General features: G+C 42.4%; 1 protein-coding gene across 4 annotated transcripts in view; it reads right to left on the bottom strand.

Moving 5' to 3' along the window:
* The window catches only part of GREM2 (gremlin 2, DAN family BMP antagonist), a 40,201-nt gene extending 17,183 nt beyond the window's left edge, over positions 1 to 23,018 (bottom strand). For 2 of the 4 annotated variants that reach the window (XM_069800655.1, XM_069800656.1), the window contains exons 1-4: positions 22,105 to 22,385; positions 3,009 to 3,133; positions 2,142 to 2,283; positions 1,589 to 1,651 (exon numbers count right to left, since the gene is read on the bottom strand). The gene's annotated coding sequence lies outside the window, so the exon portion shown is untranslated. Of the gene's footprint in view, positions 1 to 1,588; positions 1,652 to 2,141; positions 2,284 to 3,008; positions 3,134 to 22,104; positions 22,386 to 22,800 lie in introns of those variants that run through there. The other 2 variants (XM_069800657.1, XM_069800659.1) reach the window with 2 other exon arrangements.
* Positions 23,019 to 23,435: the final 417 nt, after the last annotated feature.

Raw genomic sequence — 23,435 nt, 5'->3', positions numbered from 1 at the left:
TCCATACAGATCAGACCAGTGGTTTGGGCAGCATAAGAACATGGATAATGTCAGAGCATCAAAGAGAAATGGAATAGCAATTAGGAAAAACATTACCAAAAAACGCACCTAGCAAAGATGAAGCTAAAAGTAGAGCACCTGTCTGAAAATCTGCTAACTTGGCAAAGAGCATTTTTCTTAGAGGACCATAAAAAGCTCCTAATTAGCACAGAGACTGAGGAGTACTAATTGCCACTTGGGAAAACTCTGCTTATTAAAAACACAGGGCACATTTGTGGTTTTTTTCCTTCCTTCATGCCCCCAAATCAAACTCTTGCTTTACAATATGGATGCCATAAAAGGCTACATCAGAGCAAGTGCACAGTTTCATATCTACATATTTGTTATAACGCTGAAGGGGAGGACTTGAGCTTATCTAAAAAGAAAAAAAGGAGTGAGAATTAAATCATTAAACTGTATGGTTTAAGCAGAATACGCAACGGCACTGCAGACTTGAACAGGAAAGGAAGCAAGAGAAGCGCCTTTGAATTAATAGAAACAGACCTAAGGCGGCAAGCCACTGAGTGGATTTATAGCATAACTACAGAAGACAGGTCATCTAGATACCATGCTTTTAACAATGTCCTCTCTATGACTATCCTCCACCCCCCTCAAAAAAATATATTATTTGTTTAAAGCTGCTTGCCAAGTCCATGGCAAAGCATCTAAGAGAAACCAGAGATGAGATTTAGAGACACTTCAGAAATAGGGGACAGGGACATACACGTCACTTGAATCAATGTGAGCAATCCAGAAAACTCCTGTTCCCACACCTACAAAGCCTCTGGTTTCATCTTGGACTGCGACATTGCTTATGTGTCTCTGCACCGGTGCCTCTGTGGGGCGCCCAGATATACGACTGGGCAGGTGGTAACGCCGCCTGCTGCCGTCCACACAGAAGGAAGGCAAAGCCTGGGAGCCACTCAGCAGCTCCCCGACTGTCCTGCTTTGTCACGTGTGGTTCACATACACCCAGTCACCACCACCGAGTGGGAGATGAACAGCGTTAGCTACTACCAGTCAGCCAAAAACTTAGCCAATGGGGCATGCTACTTACCTTTCTTGTAACCAGCTCCGCAAGAAGATCTTCCCCATTTATGAACATAAGCTCAGAGTTTCAACACCCACACGAACTGGAGATAATTCAACTCACATTCCCCCCAAATGGCAAAACAACCCCTCTAAAAACTGCAGAACAGACTAGTGGGAAAGTGGAAAGCACGAAGAGGTATTACCTATACTTCCTCTTAAAGCTGGGTTTTTAGGTAGGGAATAAACATAAAATTCCTGGACCTGAAGGGAGTCATAGTACCACATCCAGCATTATTTTTCGGTGATTAGACTTTGTGATGTGGACAGTGAGGTCCTGATTTAAACTCCCTGAACTTTATCATCCTCCCCAACACATTAAGGAGGTCATTTGTTCTAGGTTTTTGAATCCAAATGAAAACAATCGCAGACCAAAAGAATTAAAACCTATGCCTTTTTTCTCTCAATTTTACATTCTGATAAGAATAATGCAGGATGTATTCCAGTTATATATACTCACTGTAGAATAGTGCACCTTCGCTTTCAGGTAAAGTAATGGCGCAGAGAAAACCCTGTACCCGACCTTGAGAAATAACCAAAACAGCAATTAATATCAGCTGGATATATTTCTAATTGTAACCCATGCCCCTCTGAGCTAAAGCTTAAATCATCTCATGCCGTCACGCAGTCCGGGGTGCAGTTCGATTCATTTAAACTGTGAGCCATAGTCTCCCTGCCCCCGGCCCCCACCGGCACCCCCTTTCCCCCCACCCCGCACACACCGACACACACACGCGCTCCTCGGTCACTCTGTGCCAGTACTAACAACGACGCAGCCACACAGTCAGCAAGACGAGTTTGCTGATCCAGCCGAAAAGGTATTTTTTTTGTTTTGCCGGCCGGCTTTCCAGCTGCCGCCGGGATCAGTAGTGCCGCCGGGGCCCCCGTGCCAGCGCGGGGCTGCTCTGCCCCGCCGGTACCGGCCGCCGGGCAGGCTGCCTTCAACCAGCCGCGAAGCCGCACCCTGATACTCCTTCCAAACTGGGGCCTGGGAACGTTGTCACCCAACTTACCTGTTTCAGGGTGGAGGAGGCTAATGTAACTGGGAGGGTGTGGCTGATAAAGGTGGCGCTGACTGACGGACCTGCATGCGTCGGCTTCCTCTGTGAGATGCATGGTCCTTATAGCTAAACGGCGTGGTGTTAGGACTGCGGTCTGTACCACAGCGGTGAGGGGAAAAATTAATGTTATTAATAATAGTATTGAGAACAATAAGAATAACAGTAATCATAATAGTCATAATTGAATGTGATGAGTGGTACCATTTCAGATGCCCAAGGGCATCCAAGATGTTTGCATAGGCTGGCACATCAGAGAGGGACCCTATGGGAGATGCATACTCCTCCGCAGTGGCTACTGGAAACTAGGTGAGAGATGTGGGGTATTCAAAAAGGCACCAGGCACACCTGCTGAGGCAACCGACTCTCAGCCAGAACCTCATTCTGCTCTAAAGAGACAAGGACTCGATTTTTGCAAGCGTCTTAAACATTACAGCTCTTACTTACAACTAGATTTCCAAAAGAGGTATGCACCGTTTATCTCAGTCGTCAATGGATACGGGGTACTTAGAAAGAGGATCTTTTATCTTATCTTGAAAATGTGCTCTGCAACTGTAGTGCAAAACTAAATATTAAACATGGAAAAAGAAGCATGAAAATGTATTCTAACTGCTGCATCCTACTGTCTGACTTCTGAACTTCTTGCCTTGTAAGTGCAAAGGTTTCTTCCGCCAAGGCTTTGGGGTTTTAAGCGATTAAACACAACTACTGGTTAGACTGTGTAGGAATAATCTACATGATATATGAAGCACTGATGCCTTCTGCTTCACTCCTTCTCAGTTAGTCATCTGCCCCTCTCACCCTCCCTGCCCTAACACCTACCCTGGCTGGATTCTCCACACCTGATCCAGAATCTAGCACCAAAGACTGTGGCAAGGTGGCTCTTCTTCCTTTGTGTGAAGATGCTACATACCCATACAATTAGTGCATCACAAAATGAAGCAAACCTGAATTTAAGGAAAAAAACCCAAACAAGTAACGTGGTTTGGTGAAAGAAGTTGGAGGAAATAGTTTTCCGTTCTGTTCCCAGGTAAAAGATGAGCCAAAAATGCTCAGGAGACAGAACCAATCTGCTGGTTAATAACCTGAAAAAAAATCTATCAGAAGTTATAACACAATTTGAATGCAAATATTTGTCCAACCTCCCGTTCAGAACAGAGCACTGGAACTGTAATGAAGGTTGGTCACTTGTTCTGGCTATTGAAGTCACATGAATTTTTGCCCTCATTAGGCAAAAGCAGAAGTTATGCATGCACATGACACCTTAAGAAATGGAGTGATGCTGCTAATACATGAACGAGAAAAACAAGAGGCAACTTTTCAGGAGCATTCATTCAGCAGAAGGCTGAAACAGCATCTGACCAGTCAGGGTCTAAGGTGAAGCCTTCAATGCCAAACAGCACCAGCTTGTACCTCCGCCTCCCAGTCAAAGGGTACAAGCACCACAGTGACCAGCCATCCAAAGGGCACAGGATTATGCACAGAACCTGTGCATTAAGCTTCTCCCTTGTTACTGAACGAAGGCATCTTCATTCTCTGAAAGCCCGGATGATTTTGGGTACCATGTGGCCTAATGTCTTCCAGTTAACTACAGCTGGAAGCATGCATAAATATAATATACTTAATGGTCAACAGACAGGACTAAGCTCTCATACAGGTATGAGCTCAAACCATTTTATTAATTAGGACTCTGATTAAGAGAGGACAGCTTTAAACTAACACTGTAGAAGTTAAGCAAACACTTAATTGGTTTCCTGTATTCAGGTCCAAAAGCCCATTGAAGTTACCAGACCTTAGAAGAAAAGTGTGGTAACGTACCCTACCCACCAGCAAGTCAAAAGCATCAGGGAACACACCCTACCCACTTGTAATTAAAATTAAGAGATGGAAGTTGTATCAAGTTTGGGTAAGTTTGCAGTTTGGATCAGATGGCATTTAAGCAGGGAAAGCTGTCTGCCATCTCAAATGTATAGCCCTTATTTTTAATTGACTGCCTCAAGTAATATTTATTCCTCTTAGAAGAAGCCTTAGGCTCTGTACTTCACTGAGAGCTTTTCATTGTCAGCTTCAATACGTCCCTCCCCCCCAGATTTCATATTCTTTCTGTGTGCATCGAAGTCTCTCACAGTGGTCATCACAGTAACCCGTCTGTCCCAACATGTCCCACAATAGGATAAGAGGCTCCTCAGCACCTGGAAGTTTAAAAAAATCCAAAAGCAGAAGCTAACCCAGCTTATATGCACTCAACCCCTGCTCCCCCCATCAGACCTATGCCCACCATGCTTTGTTGATGGTACGCTGAGGACATGAAGGACAAATCAAGGTTCTATTTTTAGACTCGAAAACAATGGCTACACAAATACACAATGGCAAGTAGTAGCTTACGAGCCAGTTCTGAGCACTGCACCTCAGGAAAGCCATAAAGATTTCTAAAAGGGAGGCAAGGAAGAAAAACAAGAACGTTTATATACACAGAAGCTATAACTCAATGCGGCAAGGTTGCAGAAATCAGGGATCTTTAATGCAAAGAAGCAAAGACCAGAGGAGTGATGTTAATAGCTTTCAAATGCATAAAAGGCTATTGCAAAGAGTGAAACAATATGTCTTTACTCTTCATGGATGCAAACGCAATAATGTCAGCAAATAAGATTTCAGACAATAGTCCTATTAGCAAGTGACATGATACAGGTAGTGAGGCATTGGAATTGATTTGCCTAGGCTTGTAGACTCAGCATCAGAATTATTAAGGAGAAAGTGACGTAAAAGGGAAAAAAAAAAATCACATCTGCCACAGATTACGTTAGATAAAATGGATCCTAACAAGCAGATGAGCCAGATGACTTCTCAAAGTCCCTTTAATTCCCTTTTAAGTAAATAGACATATATATTATACAGAACAATTATTGTCCTCCAAAGAACCATCTTTTTAATAGTTTTTTGCCTAGTTTTCTGTCATCTCTCTTCTCTTCTTATCTTCCTAGGCTTTTAGGTTTTGTGCTAGCTATCACAGAAAGAAATCATCATCCTTTTTGCAGTACAGCTTAAGATACATTTGCTATGAGGTCACTAAACTGCTACTCAAAGCCAGCCTTATGTTTAAAAAACCTGCAATCTGCTACTTGTGAACCTACCAGGTTTATAACACAGATACTATCAGATGCTTTCAGAATTAAAGACTCAGTTTGATTTCTTTTGCTGTAGGCAGACTACGTAACATTTGTTTAACGCTCCTCTGTTGGCAAAAGAGGCCAAGACTGAAGATTCTGCAGAATGTGTTGGGTTTTCCGAAATGTAAGTTATTTAGAGAAAACATTTCCTAGTTTATTTGTTGAAGAAGATGAATGTCATTTATAAATCATTAGAAAATAAGTTAAGTTCCTAAAGTGTATTTAAATACCCATAAACCACACCCACCCCATTTTCCACATAAGGCTAATTTGGACATGGTTTTAAGCTGTCTTTGAGGACTGATTTCAAGGCAGAGAAGTCAAAACTGCTTAATTAGCTGGTGTGGGTAGACGATATCGTGCCAATACCATGCCATACCATGCTTTTTCCTCCCGGTCCCTTCGGAGCCAGAGTGACAGACACATTGAACTAGAAGGTGGGCGACGGTGCTGCTGCACCAGCTGATGGAGCAGCCAAGGTCCGCAACCAGCGACCGCATGGGGCAGCTGAGTGGCTTCTCACCCGGACGCCCCAGGACGGCAGAACAGGCCCAGAAACAACCACGTCCTCGAAGATCTGAGGCAAACCGCAGGGGTTTGCACAGCCCAAAACATCTGTATTGTCCTCGTGACAGTAAACACCCAAATTCCTCTCTATTCGTAATACCTGTAATTAACAGGTGTGGAATAGTTTGTCAACAGCTGTCATCGTAAAGCTATGGGATTTGTCCTACAAGCACAGCAATACCCTGTGAGGACGTATGCACTGTCCAACCCGCCCTTTCCCACAAAGCACAATAAATAAATAAATGCCATTGCCCTCAAACAGAAACTGAACACACACTGGAATAAAATCCCATCTGCCTTCTTTATCCTTCCAAAATTGAGATGTTTTGAAACCTGATTTACTTACTGTTGCTAATTCCCTAAAATTAGCCTACAGAGTAAAGGCATCTCCTCAACGTTCTCCCTGTGAGGCACTGCTCCCTTACCTAGATATAGTCTAATATTTCTGGTTACATTAAAGAGGCGGGGTGATATTGCAGCGTGTGGTTTCCTAAAAGCCAGGAAGGAGTCATTCACCTAAGAGCAACTTACAACACAATATTGGTTATTTGTTTACTGTTATTTACTATTATTATTATTTATTTACTGTTATGTAGTAACTATTATACCATTACTCTTAGTACTGCTATTCCTGAGAGAAGCCAGTTGCTCTGGAATGTTTTTTAAACCAATGCTACATTTACACTCTCTTGTAACCCAATGCAAAATGATCAAGTGTATGTATGTTCAGACTCTACTAAAAAGTACATCACTCATTCCCAAGGAATTACCATAGGATTGAAACAAAAGGTACGTTTAACACAAGACGGAATCCTGAAACAGATTAGTACAGCAGAAGATGATGAGAAGCTGCAAGGCATCATGCACTAGGCATTACTGCAATGTTGTCTACCAACAAGAAGCCCCCCCCCACCTTTTCACTGTGTCCAGTAAGCTCAGGGAAAAAAAAAAATATGGAGGGAGGGAGGGAGGGAGGATTCTCTGCAAATATGTATTTAAAAATGATTTCAGAGGATTTATCTGATAAATACTGACTTCATTAAAGGGAATAGAAAAAAAATATTTTAATTCAATGGAGCAAATAATTTTATTCTGTAGGAATATCAATGCAGAATCCTTGAGGTTTAAAATATACAGTCATATAGTCCAGGCAAGGATCTGTCTTCAGGTAGCCTCACTGATATTTCACACAGCTCAGGTGGACAAAAAAAGTACTGCCATTAAAAACACTTGATCAGTTTGAAGTAATCAGCAAATGCTTATAGATAAATTATTGTGACAGCTGACAGATGAAAAAAACCAACCACACCAAAAATGTTTACCAGGAAGCAATTTAAAACAATAGATTAACAACATGATGTTCTTGGAATATCTTGTAATTCCAATATAAATTATTTTTCATTTCCACTTCATATCACGCTGCTTCTTTAGTTATTTTTCATATTTTAAACTGTATTTTACTTTTAATTAATTAAATTTCATCTGGCTATAAAGGGGAAAAAAAGGATGATGGAAGAGAAAACTCCAGAAACATGTGTCTTCTGCCTACTGTTAACACTCCAAACAAATCTAGCCTAGTTAGTCCTAATCTGGGCTACAGGAGCCCTGAGCTTTATGAGAGCACCAGTATCTGAACAGGTTCTATAAACTATGGCTGAAAAGGTATCCCCCAAAAGCATCTGTAAGACTGAACTATTTCCCTCTTTTTAAAGATGTCCAGGCCAGCAAAATTGTGTCAGCCAATGGTAACCTTCTGCTTTTTCTTGCTTTTGCGATTTAGCAGAGGGGCCCAGCAGGCTCACTCGGGACATCCAAGAATGGTTCAGTCTCCCATTACATGCCTTTCTAAGAAGTTTGAGCCTACAATAATTAAATATCAGCACGCTACAGTTAATTAGTTCCTAATGTTCTCTTTTTTCACAACCTTAGGTATTTGGATCTAGGAAGAACTTAATGGAAGACCACTGTGGGTAAAATATTGAAGTAAGTGAGGAGGGAGAAAGAGCTATAATACAACTTTTTATGGGGGGAAAATGTAAAGAAATGAGGACTTTTTCATGGCATGACTGCATTCTAAAGCAAGAAATATGGAAGTGTAGTTGGAATCACCCTGTACCCCATTGATTTACACTCCTGGCTTGAACCAAATTAAAATCTGATTAAGGTTCACTTCAGAGATACCAGACCATCTGAAGTCATTAGGTTCGGTTTCAGCAGTGGTGACAAGTAACTGTTTTTCTGAAGCTAATGGTAACTTTCCCACAATGTGTGCTTTAATTGTAGGCTTCACAACACAAGTGTCTTGTTTGGTACAGTTTCCTGGCTGGAAGGACCTAGTTACTGCCAGTTGGCCATACCAGGCAAATCATTTAAGCAAAGAAGGGCTGATCCTAATCTCTCCTCATGCAATGCTAATACACTATCAATGAAGAATTCAGTATCTGTGTTGCTTTGGGTGCACAGCTCCCGACTGAACTTTGGACTTGTAAAATTGGTTGTTACACAGGACTTTCTCATCCTGAAGTAAAATCACGTTCAGTGATCCTCAAAAGCATCTGGGAAATCCCAACGGCCTCTGAAAGGCTCACCGGCTCTGAACTGTGACATTCTGGCTACTGGCACCAGGGGCCATTCCCTATGTAAGGGTTTGACAGTGGAGGGGAGGTGGTAAAATGTGTCTAGCTGTACTTTGGATCTAATTACATCTTCTTATAGCTCCGAGGATTTTATCACCTTTAGTTCCAGAGTGTAATTTAACCTATGCATTCAACCCTCATAGTGATCCTCCCCAGCCTTCAGCTGCACCTTTTTCCTTACGGAGGGAAAACCTCAGCAGATGCATCCAAAGATGGGAGCATTAAGAAGCATTTTGCAGCGTTTCTTAATCTTTCTTCCACCTTTTTCCCCAGCACTTCTGTGGGAGCCTCCACTCACGAGAGGCAGGGTTTTGGAAACACTCATTTCTTCAGTATTGTCTGAAGTTTAATAGTTCCCCACCTCAGCACACTGATTTATGTACACCGTAAGCCTAATCCCCAAACTCTCCCTATTGACAGCACAAAGAATGCAGGTGTCTGCCTCACCTCTGGGAATTCCTGATGGCAGTCATCTAATTTTTATGTTGTCCTTATGGTGATGCCTCTGCTGAATTATTTAGGTTGCTCAGTTCCACATTCAAAAGCAGCTGCTTTGGAAAATCAGGACTTGCACTCCCATACTTTGCAGCTCAGTTGACAGAGCACTTCAGTCTGTTTGGAACCCACCTAGGCAGGTTACCACAAACCAGTTTACCTCAGCAATTACTCTCCTGCTTCTCTGCAAGGCTTATCAAGTCCGGAGTCTGTCAGCTTAATCTATCTTCACAGCTTCACATACTGAGCAAGGACCCTGCAAAATTCTTAGTCTTTGTAACGCTAAGCAGAGGAAAGTCTAAGCACTCTAAGGTTTAAGGTGAGTTGCCCAACCTGAAACAAAAAGTTTGCAGCTTCATGTTCCCAAACCAGCACTCTAGACATTGTTATTTGTAGAATTCATTTGACCTTCATAATAGCCCAGTCTTCTGCATAGTGAAAATAGGTGGAAGGAAAGAAGGCAAAGGCTACTTTTACCCTCTGCATATCTAAGCAGTGCCAGAGGGGCCAGATACATTTAGATTCTTCTTAAGTTACTCAAAGACTGTGCTGAAATACCTAGAATAAAAGCAAAATGCTCCTTTCATTAACTTATGCATATGCCAAGGTTTTATTGCAAGTCATATATATATGCAAGGTTGGGCTAACAGGCATATTTTAAGTAAAGGGTAAGCTGATACGGGGTGTCCCAGACAGAGTGGCAATGTCACAGTGGTTCTTGATTCATGATTTTTTTTAGCGGGGCAAAAGAACACAATCCTGTGAGCACAAACAGTGAAAGAAAAAATGGCTAAATACTTAGCCTTTCTCTCCCCACACCCCTAGTATGTCCTGGAGAGCAGCCCAATAAACAGGAGCAAGCAACAGCTACAAATGTACAACTCTTCTCCTCGCAGACACCAATGATTGCTGTCTTAAGCACAGATTCAAAAACATGCCAGCGTTTGTCTTCCCTTTCCCCTGCACATTCCTTCTGCAGACCTCTAAGTACAACTCTGTATCAGGGAAATAGTTGCATGCCACAAGATGATTTGGAGAGAGACTGCTGTCTCAACATAGCATAAAGATGACTAAATAGTGACAAAGTAAATCATCCCTCAAAGATAAGTCAATAGTGAATAAGTAATTTTATCTGTCAAGAGTTAACATGCAATGAATACTTGCAGAGGTTACACAACATAAAATCTACCAGCACTTAGATGTGAGTTCCCTGACATGTGCTAACCAAGGAAGCCTACGGAGGAATAGATGATTTGACTTCTTGATGAAAAGCCTTAACAACAGCAAGTTGTATGTATAAACTCCTAGAAATGGATGATATCCTAAGAGATTGTTAGCTTACAGCCAGATATCTTACAGTAAAGATGCACTTTGAAAGTATTTCTTAGGACATGTGTTAAATTTCCATTTAAAAATATTTAAAAAAAAACAGTGGGTGAGTGAGGGGTATAGTTTATAATGGATAAAAAAAATCCTGAAGGTGGTTAAAAAAACCAAAACACTTGTTGAACCCCCCACACACACTCTGAAGCCATAAACAGTTTGGAATTTAACTTGTAGTTAAAGCTGGCAGACCACTGAAAAGCGTAACTCGCTTTTCACTTCTGTCACTATTTGCATTTTTCATTTTTTCAGTTACATAAAAGTGTTAATCTGTTTGGATTTTCTTCTTGAATATACTTTTCAAGGTCTCATATGTATTTCTAGCTTGGCATGATATCTGTCCTGTAAACTCTGTGAAAACATAGCTTATGATGTTTAAAACGTTCTATTTAATTAAAAGAAATTAAGAGGCCTCCTAAAATGTGCAGCAGTTGTATATTCTGAAATCCAGGCTGTAAGTATACATCCCTTAAATTTTCCTAACTTCTTGAATAAATAGATCTTCTGAGGTTTCCCAGATAAGATGTATTTTAGATTACTTAGTCTGTCCAAAGACTGGTTTTTGCCTCTCTGTGCAATTAGAGCTGAAAGTGCATTTATCTTGCTATAAATAAGGTGACTCTTAAAGAATGAAGTTCAGAAGTGTTAATGTCAACCCTTTAGTGGACATATCTTTGATAGGGTAACTCCATATCTCAAAGTACGTAGGTGAGTTTAACTCAAATATGAAATTAATTCTGACCTTTATAATATATGCAAGTCAGAAAACCTGATGGAATAATTCCAGAATTAAATTATATGTGTCTTCTCATAAAACCTAAGTATTTACATGGCTGTTTTGAAAGTTACCATTTAAATATGATGTTAACTCAGAACTACCCCCAAAATCATATACAGTAAAAAAATATAACTGAAATGTTCCAGAACAATCTGTGTATGGAATAATTCAGTTCATCAGAAGCAAATCCCCTCTCCCCTACTTTACAGTACTTGGGTTTAGGTATGCTGCTTCAAAAAAGGAAAGTGCAAGGGCAACTAGCTGTTGTTGTCTCTTTTACTGCAGTAAAAATGTATTTTACAGCAACGGATGACCTTGTATAAACCATAAACAAAAAGCTTTGGATGTCCCAGGCTAGAAATGTTAAATAATGAAGACAGAGCAATACACTATGGGCAGAAATTCCCACTATATCGAAGGCATGGTTAACGGTGCCATTTTTTAAAGTATAAAAGTATTTTTGCATTGTCTTGAAGTAATACACTGTTCTACTCCTCTGTGCAAGAATTAATTTAATCCAGAGTGTGCAAATCTGCATTAGAATTCACATCCTTATAGGCTTTGCAGCAAAGCAAAACATCAGATTTTTTTTTTGCATCTACACATAAGGCCATGGCTATCTCTTTTACACACTATTCATATTTGCTTACATACACATATATCCCACCGTAATAAGTAGTTTATAATAGAAGCATTTTAGCCTTTAATACATTTTTTTTAAGAAAGTGTTCAATGGCAGTTACAGTTCTTACACCCTGTTAAACGACCTATAAGGTTCTGTTCAATGACAGCATTATACAATCACAGAATCACAATGGTTTGGGTTGGAAGGGACCTTTAGAGGTCATCTAGTCCAACCCCCCTGCCACGGGCAGAGACATCTTTCAATAGATCAGGTTGCTCAAAGCCCTGTCCCACCTCACCTTGAACACTTTCAGTGATGGAACATGCACAGCTTCTCTGGGCAATCTGTTCCAATGTCTCACCAACCTTAGTAGCCCATGTCATTGTTCAGAAAATTTGGGAATGCTGGTCTTCGGGCTGTCTCTTAAATAGCAACCAAAGATCTTCCACACTTAGCAGCTGAGCCTGTCTATCTAGACTAGTAAGGCCACCCAGTACTAACAGGGTTTTCAAGACGCCATGCAAGGAGTCTGCACCTATGAACTTTGTCAGCTGGAGGACATACAGTGTTTTGGACACTTACATCAACATTTACAGCACAATTTCTGAGCCAGTTTCCCATAGATGGTGAGCGTACCACTTTAGACAAGCCAGATGGCACAACGAAAGTCTGTAACAGTATTAAGACACAACCAACAGCAGCCAGGAGCAGAGCCAAGGGCAGGATGACCTCTTCAGCACAAGTTTAGACCTATGCCTAGCTAAAGTGACACCATAGGCATAGTCATAGGCAGCATAACAAAGCAGGAATACTCACAGAACCATTAACACTTTCAAGAGACTATTAGATTCTGCCACCTCTGCCTTGGTCATGCGATGAAAGCAAAAAGTCATCACAGAAGCTTGAGGAAAGGTTTACAATTAGCAAGCAGACCGTACTTGTTTAAAACCAAAACTGAAGCATGACTGTCCTCAAAAAATTCCACCAGCATTTCTATCTGACTAACTGCTATATACCTTAGCAGTTCATATCATGCATCTAGAAGTTCAACAGTTATAGTGTATTTGATGCCCAAGTTAAAGCATCAGCCTTATTCATGGTAAAATAAGCCAGTTTTCAAATGTTTTTAAAGGAAAAATAAATAACTTTGGGGAAAAAAATCTAATTTGGAGCACTTCATAACCAAAGTATCTTAAATTACAGTTCACTTCTATAAAGAAACTAAGCCTCCCTTTAATTAATATAAACCTAACCATGCATATTCTAATATGACAATAAAAACCAATTAATTCTGCGTTGTCCTGTAAACAGTAAAGATAAATCTAAACCCATGATAAACACAATGACAAATACATTTCAATATTCTCAACAAATACACCTAAATTTCAGGGGGGGGGAAAGCCCAACAAGCATGGCATTAGCATCCCAAGTTCCCTATATTTTAGACATTCAGAAAAAGTAACAGCTTAAGTCAATCACATTTGTCTGCTATCCAGTTATTTATATGAGTAAATGAAGCTGGCGTCCAAGCGGGGAGTTGAACTGGCAACTTGCCGCAGCCTTGAGTTACAATTTGTATATAATGGTGCAGACTGCAAGCACTCTGGTTGTAGCCTATCTATGTGGATGAAGCTAAGCAGAAGAGTTCAGACAGGCAATATTCTGTTTTAATCAATGATAAAGCAAGATAGAGATTTCTTCAATCTGCAGGTGAAGTTGCCCAGGACAGATCTGCAGAAGAACTCGGTGCCCCCGTGACCTGAAGCTTGGACTGCCAGTAGAGTTAGATACACAACAGTCTCCCTTGAGACAGGAAACCCTTGGTATGGACTTCTCACCCATGCTTTTACAGTTCCACTGTCTGAACAGACCACCCAAATCCAAAGCGAAAATTCCCTCGGTTGCTGGCAGTCTCAGAGACTCCACAACACGCTGGATTGTGCTATGGCCATGGTTACAACAGAGAGGCATGGACCATAATGGAATGGTAACTCAGCTAGCTGGGAAAGGCAATTTCCAGTGACTGCACAGACCTTTAAAGATCATTTTGGGTGGGAGAGGAATGCAGGAGAAATGAGATTATTCCTCCTCAGCACAAGCATGTTGAACAGGATGAGAAAGATTTCTTCAGACTTGATTATCTCAAAGCAGGTTAGCAGCTCACATTCACATCTTCTATGGACAGGGGAGGAAATGAGCATTTTGGGGTGACTTCGTGGCTAGCATACAAATCCATAAATTTCATAAAAAGAGTGACCCTTGCTTTTTAGGCTCTTTTCTAAGAATTTTCAAAGCTGAGAGCCGCTTAGAAATTAACTAATTTCCCTAACCACCTATTTATCAAATAATTGTATTACCATGCACAGCATTAACAGCTCACAGCAGTAGCTTCCATAACTAATAGTGACTCCAACCTGCAGTTCCAACTAACTACCAACACATGGTGGGAATAGTTCACTCGCCTTTTCTGGTGCTCAGAAGTATACAGTGAGTAGCTGCTCATTTCTGCAAGATACCTGCCATTTTGAAGGTGATGAAAACATTTACAATAGTAGCTTATGTATCGCATTGTGATTACGCATTCCCCTCTACTCTTGATATTTCAAAAAAAATTTCCTGTGTGCATTTCATAGCAAGATTACTTCATTCTACTTTACTGATTTGTAAGCAGCATTTGTGTCCATGTAAAAATGACCTCTTAACATGTATTTAGGAATGGAAAGTCATCCCTGTGGCCTTTTCTTTCTCCAGAATTCACTCTCTAGTTGAAACTTTGGCCAAGGCACAAATAAACAAACATTAGTAAATACGAGACTGGACTGCCATTGCTTCTCAACAGTAGAGCCTGCCAATACCAGATATGGATCCAGAGACATTGCTGGGTTTGCCTCTTCCAGAATAACTTTTCCAAGGAGCTACACCCTCGTCTAGCTTGCTCAGATTCTGAAAAATCACTGTTTATGACTGTGGCTATAATAGCTGACCTAACCAGAAGTGCCAGGAATCAAACCACAGACTTTGGAAAGCAACGGGATCCATAAGCTACAGACTCCTTATTTTGAGAGTCTGTGTTGTGAGAGTCCCAATCCAAAGCCACGTGAGATGGCTATGCCAGGATAATAGTTCAGATTCCTCAGATCACATCCATATTGTTAAGTCTTTCAATGTCTGGCATGGTTTTAAATAGACAACAAATCTGTTTGTCGGATAAAGTCTGAACTGCTAAATAAATAGTGATAAATTTCCTAATACTACTGGGCAGAGTGTTCCTGCAAGTACAACGTGTGTTTATCAGTTTCCCACTGAGCTAGCGCTGACTTTCAAATTTCCTTTAATCTTATTATAGTAAACATAGTACAGCTCTCTGGCAAATAAGAGTAACATTCTTCCTGTAATATCATATCCTTCTTTTAAAGAAACCTTAGAGATGTCCAGAAAAGAACTAGGCTCAACTTGGAATGACACAATAAACTTGTTTCCAAAGAAACTTAAGTTTTATAAAATATTAGATTTTATACTGAAAAAAAACAAAGACTTTTTATAAAGAGAAGATTTGCAATTTCTGATAGGTACTCAAAGTACTGTTTGCATGTATCATACTTTTAAAGTCAGCTATTGAAACACCGACATAAAAATATTTTTCTAGTTGGAAGCAGTCTACCTGAGTTGAAGGATAAAGCAACTGGCATTTTGGATGTAGAATTCAGAAAACAGTAGACTGTAGCTTGTGAAGGAGCTTTTTCAGCGCTCCTTCAAGAAGAAAGAACATCAAGTGCAGACGACTTTAAAAAAAAAAAGGCGGATAAAGAAAACCAAATGGGATTTATTATGGTACAATTTGTATTTAAAGCTTCTCTTCATTTGGGAGGAATTTATGGTAGACAAAGGTGGGATTTGTCTTACAGTTAAAAAAAAAAAACCAACCTAGATTGAGCTGTTGAATAACTTTGTGTAAGTGACTGAAGGGACTTTGGGAACCTGAAAGCATGACAGTTTCAGATGACAGAAACTAGCTCATTTTCCAACTGTGTGCATTTGTCTTGCTTGCTTCAGGGTTCCTATAGAAAAAGGGTCATTACATATAACAAAAATAGCACACAGTGGTGCTATTTTCACGTCTGCTGTGATTTCTGAATAAAATGAAAAATCTTCCTAATAATCAGTTTATGTGACGTTTGAATCTTCAGCTTCAGATACCTTTAAGAAGTCACAAGTTCTGGGCTATGACTTTACTTAAGGCTCAGCTTCAGTAAGAAGCGGAAGTATTAAAGAGGCAGATCAACAGTCTTTCCCTGCCTACACAGAAGCCAAGGTGCTCATAATTTGTTTCAGCTTGTATGCATTCACTCTTAAGAATATCTCGGCAAAGGCTGTTCTCACTGACGGATCAGGCAAAGTTTCCATAGGCTTCATTAATGAAAAATATAGACCAAAGTCAACAAACATGCTTAGTGTAAAGCCATTGTGTGTAGTAATCTGAAAGGTGTCAGCCAGAGAACAAATTAAATCGAAACAGGAGCGATAGCCATCTCTCTACTAGGAGACTTCACTGGATGTATGCATTAAGTCATGCAACATGTTCACATACTCGCCGTCTTCTTTGCCTGTCAGCCTCCTCTTGTTCCTCGCAAAGGACACTGAGCTCCAAATTATCTTGACGGAACAGGAACTGACAAACGATAGATGGATCATAACAAAAAACATGCCTAGAGCAAGGATGTCTGACATCTGAGAGCTGGGATGTTTTCATTTTGGATAGAAGCTCTGACCCACTATTTACACCCCTATCCCAAGCTCTCCCACATATTTTTAAATGACAACTTTCCAGATGTTATCTGTATGGAGACTGGCCAGATTTATGGGCAGGATCCCACTTAACTCAAAGCCAAACTAGTGTTTTGGCCTCACTGGAAATGAGATTAGGTCTGAGATCCGCACCAGGAAAAAACCTGCAGTTTTATGCCAGAAATGGTCACACAGAAATTTTTTTTTTTTTTTTTTTTTGTTAGCACTACTGTAGAATATCAGGCTGTTGAGCATTATCATAATAGCACTTAACCAGAGTAATAGGATAAACTAGACATGGCTGGAATCCACAACAAAACTGCACACAAACGAAGAAGGGCAGCTAGTTCACTTGTAGCATCAGCTCAATACAGTTTTCTAGCTCTAGCAAGTGTTTGTACAAGACAAGGTCAACAACGCATTCTGCATGAGCTGTACAAATGCTGTTTCCAAGTTTTAAGAGAAGTTAAAAATTCAGGAAATTTTTAAGATTTATTGCTGTCAAATCCATGGCCTGATGTTGTATTTGTGCATTGCCCATCACACTCAATAAAAACTGGTTCCAAAATGAAATTTGGAGGGTAAATAATCTATTTTCTTTTCCCAGTGTACTTTACTTCTCCCACTTCCTTAACACAAAATAGGCAAAAATAAAATCTTTATGAGATGTTTTGTATTTGAATGTATCACAGTTTTAATTTCCTCTTAGTTTCATCACAAATTATGATTTCTTAAAATACTCACTTCGTAAACAATAATGACTTTGAAACTTTCCGGAATGAGAGACAAATTTACCTTTTCTTTCTATAAAGAAGCTTGTAGTAAAGAGAGTAGCATGCACATTTCTATATACAACATATATTTACAGTTTAACTAATTCTATACGGCAGTGTAGCCTCTACGAAAAACTGACCTTAGTAAATCCCCCTTAGTTTTAAGACTAATCTAAAATATGCAGCTGTAACTCTTATAGATACTATGTAGACAGCAACTGCAGAAAAAAATCACACAAAATCTCATAGATAAACATGGTTATGCCCAGAAGAAAAAAAAGAATGTGAAAAGTAGATGCTGTAAGATGACTTTTTGACAAAGACAGGTTACAAATGAAGTTGCCATGATTGTATCACACTGGATATTGAAAGACAGATTGCCCTCTGTTTTAACATCCTGGAGCAAGACAGATTCTTATGGTTTGTTTCCCTTTCTGAAACAGGCTTCAAAAATCTTCAGAAACTGGTAACAAAAGAATTAATGCACTGAGAACAAGAAATAGCACGGTTTCAAGTGACATATCTATAATCTACACAACTCTTGTTAAAATCTACACCTCATCCCACAGAGAAGCTATGCATTGGAATAAGGTTTGGGGTAGACGACCTCTAGCAATAGAAATACAGCCATCTGAGAAGGAAAAGCTCTTCTGTTTTTCAACTCCTATTGTTCCAAATAGCACATTTTCTGCGATCTAAAAGCAGTCTTGGAGCAGTCACAGTGACCCTGAACAAGGAGGAGCTTTGCATCATTCATGTTATACACACGCAACCCTATGATTTCTACCATGATCCCTGTGAAAACGTGCGTAAAACTGAAGTGTCGGTAAGAAGCCCAATTTCTGCAGCAGTGACGACCATCTTCTGTCCCTGACTAAGAAGGATTTGATTCCTAACTGCTCCAGTAATGTATTTGCTAGTTAGAAATGCTTTTATACAAAAGATAATGGTTTATGATTAACAAAATCATCCTTCTATTTAAAGTAATTTTCACAAAAGAAGCAAACTAAAGAAAAACAGAAAAGTGCAAAAAGTAAGCCAAATCACCAAACAACAGAGAACTGAAAAGTTTGCAGCTTTAGAGTGGAAACTGGGGGCAGGGGAGTTTTGACATATTTTAAACAGAAGCTTTGAGTCTTAAGTGGCTGTTTCTAAACATCTCCCTGGGCATCAGACATTCCCACCTGTTGGGGCAACTGGACTCCAGGCCCAGAGGATGTTTCCCATCGTGTGCCGGGACCCAGAAGAACTGCCAGCAAGGGCGGCACCAAAGCAATACTTCTTTCTCCAAAGCAACACTTCTGGTGCGTTATGGGAAATGTAGTCAACTGAGGTGCTGCACCCACGAAACACAGCACAGCGTTTCTAAATGACAGTTTTGAAGTTTCAAGCCAACATCTCTCACCACTCCCAAATGCAATGAGGAACACAAACACAGCCTTGTGAACCTCTATAAGCAAAAGGGCTACAGCCAGTCACAGGCAAACAACCCCAAAGAAGCACCAGTTGTCCTTTCCTAAACGCAACTGCTGTGTTCACATTCACCAGACAAGCGCAAGTCTGCATTATCCAAAGTTCCCACTCAAAAAGTAGTCCGCTATCCCTATGCCAGACTATTAAAAAGAAGGTATTAGCCATCTTCACGTAGAACTGAACAGATCTCAGTGTATGTATATACAAGTCGGGCAGCCACAGTCTGTTGCAGGGTCGCCCGCTCTCGTGCTGAGCTGGGAGTATCTCGGTGACGGGTGGGTAGGCAATGATGCAAGAAGCAGGGACTAGCCCACCCCCCTGGGAAAGACGGTCAGTACCGGCTTCAAACTGCGCCGTGCATAGGTACTAGTCTGCTGCAAATGGGCCAGGTCTATGCTAGCAGCTAGCAGAGCCCAACAGGAACAGACATACAGCGCGAAACGTTTTAAGCACGAAGACACTATATGCATTTTATAGGGTTTTACTTCAGGCTAGCTCTGGTCTGGTCCCACAGACTGAATTTCCAGCAATGACTCAAGTACATCTTCTAGTTTAGATTCATCCTAAATGAATCCAGCTGGCCCACCATGAGGTATATGGAGATGGACAGTAAGTGGGAACAACTGGAAGACTGGCGTCAAAAGTAGACTCCTGGCATGAACCACAACACTAATATAGATGCGCAACCACACCCACGAGCATCTGTGAGAGTGAAGGGAAAGACCTCTTTGTGCCGCTCTTGAAGAGACTCCTTGGATGTCAGTAAATCTGCACAGTGAATTGAACTGCTCAATTCTTGCCCAGTGACTTGAACTGCTCATTGAAATAATTCTAACAACTCAAGCATAAGAAACTGGTAAATTCCAATTTACCAATTCCAGATTGGAATTTACCAGTTTCTGATGCTTGAGTTGTTAGAATTATTTCAATGTGAATTTAGTAGTAAGGTATAGAACTATGAAACTGCACAGTTGGAATTTACCAGTTACCAAATTTATCAAGGAAAACCACAGCAGGAGTAAACTATTATGAAAAAGGATGATCTGGATCTGTGTGATTTACACTTTCATAAGCACTGACAAATGGTGACTGAAACCAAGCGTTTTCCGCTTTATCGATATAGTTTAGTTGGGAATTCAGATATTAATTTTTACCCTCACCTGATATTATGGAAAGAAACAAAAACCTCCAGAGTTTAATTCTTCAGCTTTCCTACCTTTGTTCTATTCCACATTGAAAGTCATGTTTCATGACAGCACAGTCCATTTGAAAGATAAACAAAAAGCAAATAGGTCAGCTAAACCAATCAGCTCAAAATCTAGGGTTAATGGCATTTATTTTTGTGGCACCCTTTCAGAGGTCTTACTGATGCTTTTCACTGACACATCTTTCATTTACTTATCATGCTGCAATGGAAGGCTGAGCAAACCTTGCCGCTACCAGACGCGCCTCCTCCCCGCGCACAAGAGCTCTGCACGAACAGCAGGCTGCAAGCGAGGCGAGAAGGCAAAATTCTACCTGCTAGGTTTCTCTCTCACCCTACAACAGAGATTTAGCAAACTGGTCCGCTCTCTTCAGCTGCACAGTAATCACGCCCAAATGTGCAGAGTTTAGGACGTCACTGCATGCCTTGGATGATGGCAGTTCATGAGCACCATCCAACAAAAGTGAGAGAGAGGTCCCTTGCTCGGAGCCTGAATGCTGAGACAGAACCCTCCTGTCCCGGCTGTCAGTAGTATGCAGATTGCTGTTCCTTGCTTCCATTCAATTATTTTCTCGGGGCGTTTCTTTAAAATCTTAGGGTATTCTTCTTCTTCTTAACATTTGGAAAGAAATGAGGAAAGGCCAGCCTGAGAACTAAGCACCAAGTTTCGCAAGCAAAGCATCTGCATTAAAATACATCGGGCATTCTAAGCAAATATTTCAGGCGGTGTGTACTTGGAGTTCAAGCAACAAACTAATCCCCTAAGGGAACACAGTATCTGTGTTGTATTGGCACCAGTGGGAAGACAAGACTCTGACGTGATGTTCATTTCTCCCTGGTTTAGCAAGAAATAACCTTGAAGCGGCCTGATAACCAGCTTGCTAATTGGGGCTCTGCACAGACACTGCTTGGTCTTGCACCTGCTGCTTCGTGATTCTGAGGAGGACTGTGGGATTCTTAACCTGGGGCTTTTCCTTGGGGAATCTCTGTCGTGGTCATTTGCCAGGCTGAAGTTCACCTGACTCTACTCATCGGGCTTTCATTCAATTTCTCTTTCGGAGAAAAAAGAGGTTTAACTTGTTATGAGCTGTTAATTTTGTCCTCAACAATCCACCGCAAGTTATATAACCCCTTTCACAATAGCCTGCTAAAAATAAGAGCTGTTCAGCCAAATGCCACTGCAATTTTTTATAAGACCTGTGACTCCAATTCTGCAAGACCTGTGCAAGTCCAAATGTTTCCTTGGCTTTAGCAGAAAGTCAAGCAGGAGGTCCTTCTGAGACAGCCGTAGGTTTGTATTATTATAATCCTCATTTGCAAGGGAAAAAAAACCCAACAAACCAACCCAGTGTATGTATACACGTATATATATTTCCAACTCATGACTTAAAGTAATGCTATTCGCTCTTGGAGCTGATCCCTCGTGGCGTTTCATAATCACAAACCATCATTAACCCAAAGCAAAGAAAGAAAAGTACAAAGGGGCACAGGTTTCACGCACGGGATGATTTTTTTTTTTCTGGTTTGGGGGGTTTTTTTTGGTGTTGGTTTTTTTTTTCCCTACTTGGGAGGGAGCGCGGAGACGCGATGCACGGCGCTGCCAACCCGAAGGGATTTGCCCATTCAGGTAACTTCCGAGGGCGCTCCCAGCAAAGCACCGAGACCCAGGCGCTGCCGCCACCCGCGTTAATTTCGTTACGTCCCCCCCCCCCCGGGGAAAGGCCCCACGGGCGGACAAGCGCGGGCGCGGGACGCGCTGCTCCCCGCCGAGACCTCCAGCTGCCGCCGCGGCCGCCGGGGACCCCGGCGCGGGGCCGGGCAGGGCGGGCGCGGTGCGGCGCGGTTCGGCGCGGTTCGGCGCGGCGGGCGGAGCGGCCCCGCGCTGCCACCGCGCCCGCGGGCTCTTGCGCGCTGCCCCGCTGCCTCGCGAAGGGGCGATGAGTGCGGGAGGGGAGGGGAGGAGGAGGAGGAGGAGGAGGAAGGGAGCCAGCCGGCCGCAAGAGAAGCCGGCGGCTCCCCGGCCGCCCCATACCTGCACGGAGGCGGGGAAGGGTCCGCAGCGCCCTCCGTCCTGCCGGCTATAGATCCCAAGGGGCGACGAAGCGGGGCGGCGGTGGTCGCCCGCTGCCGCTGCCGCTGGTGGCGGTGGTGCGAAGCCCTCGCCGGCCGCAGATGCCCATAGGCGCTCGGGTGTGGGGAAGGGGGGGGGTAGCGCGGTGCGTGGAGGGAGCTCGGCGGGTCCCGGCGGCGGAGGGGAGCTCGGCAGTGGCTCGGCGCAGGCACTGCCCGCGGAGAGGATCAAGCCCCAGCTTTCGATTGGCTCCGGTGGCCAAACAGCTCACCCCAGCCTGCCCGCCCGCCGCCTCCCTCCCCGCCCGCCTCCCCTCCGCCGCCCCGCACGCCCGCGGCTCCGCTCCTCCCTGCCAGCCGCGCAACCTGGCGGGGGGCAGATCGACCCCCTCGCTTCTTCTTCCCACCCCACCCCACCCCCCTTTTCCCTCGTACGGCGCCCAGTCCCGAGGCTTTTGTTTGTGCGGGGACCCTCTCACCCCGGACCTGCCAACACACCCTCCTTCTCTCCGCATCTTCCTCCCGCGGCCGAAGGACCTGCAGCTTCCAGCCTTCGGGACGTTTTGTGCCACGCTCGGTGTTCAGAGCCGCTTGTTCTCCGGACGTTTTAAAAAATAGCCCTAGCTGGTGAAATGAAAAGCATGCAACGCCTGATCACCTGAGGGCTGAATCCGAGGTGGGACAAAGCACTCTGTGCCTGAGTGTAGTTTGCTTTTCTTCCACTGCTCGGGTTCCTAGCCCCGTCTCGGTTAACTACCCGTCAAACCATGGCAGGCACAGAAAATAAAATCGGGATGCTAAGCCTCCTCCTCCTGGGTCTAGGGTGATTCAGTCACAGCGGCTCTGGTTGGCGTTCCTTGGGGCATCTTTGCTGTCGGTATTCTTTTCGCTCGGGATGACCGAAGTGGCCCGTGGAAAAGGATTCTCCCTCCGGCGGACGTGCCGTATTCTGAAGTCAAATCTTAGACCTGTCTTCTGGGCAAGAAGGCAATCCTTTGGTTTCAGTATGACCCTCTGTTTAAACAAGAATACAGTTGAACCAGATAAATAGGCCCTTTGGGTTTTCTCAGCACAGGAAGATGTTGTAATATTTCCAGTAAACATGTTGGCAAAATTGCTTATTAAAATTAGGGAAAACAAAATGATCAGTTATAACAGATGCACTCTTAATTAATGCAATGACCTGCATTTAACCGATGCTGCCGAATGAAGTGGCGTCTATGCCCGTTGGTACATCAGGTGCCGTTAAAAGTCAACATTTATCCAAATCTGGCAGACTGTAGCATTTGAAAT

The sequence above is a fragment of the Haliaeetus albicilla genome, chromosome 13 (assembly GCF_947461875.1).
Source record: "Haliaeetus albicilla chromosome 13, bHalAlb1.1, whole genome shotgun sequence".
Taxonomy (NCBI): Eukaryota; Metazoa; Chordata; class Aves; order Accipitriformes; family Accipitridae; genus Haliaeetus; species Haliaeetus albicilla.
This window is presented reverse-complemented; position numbering and strand designations above follow the sequence as displayed.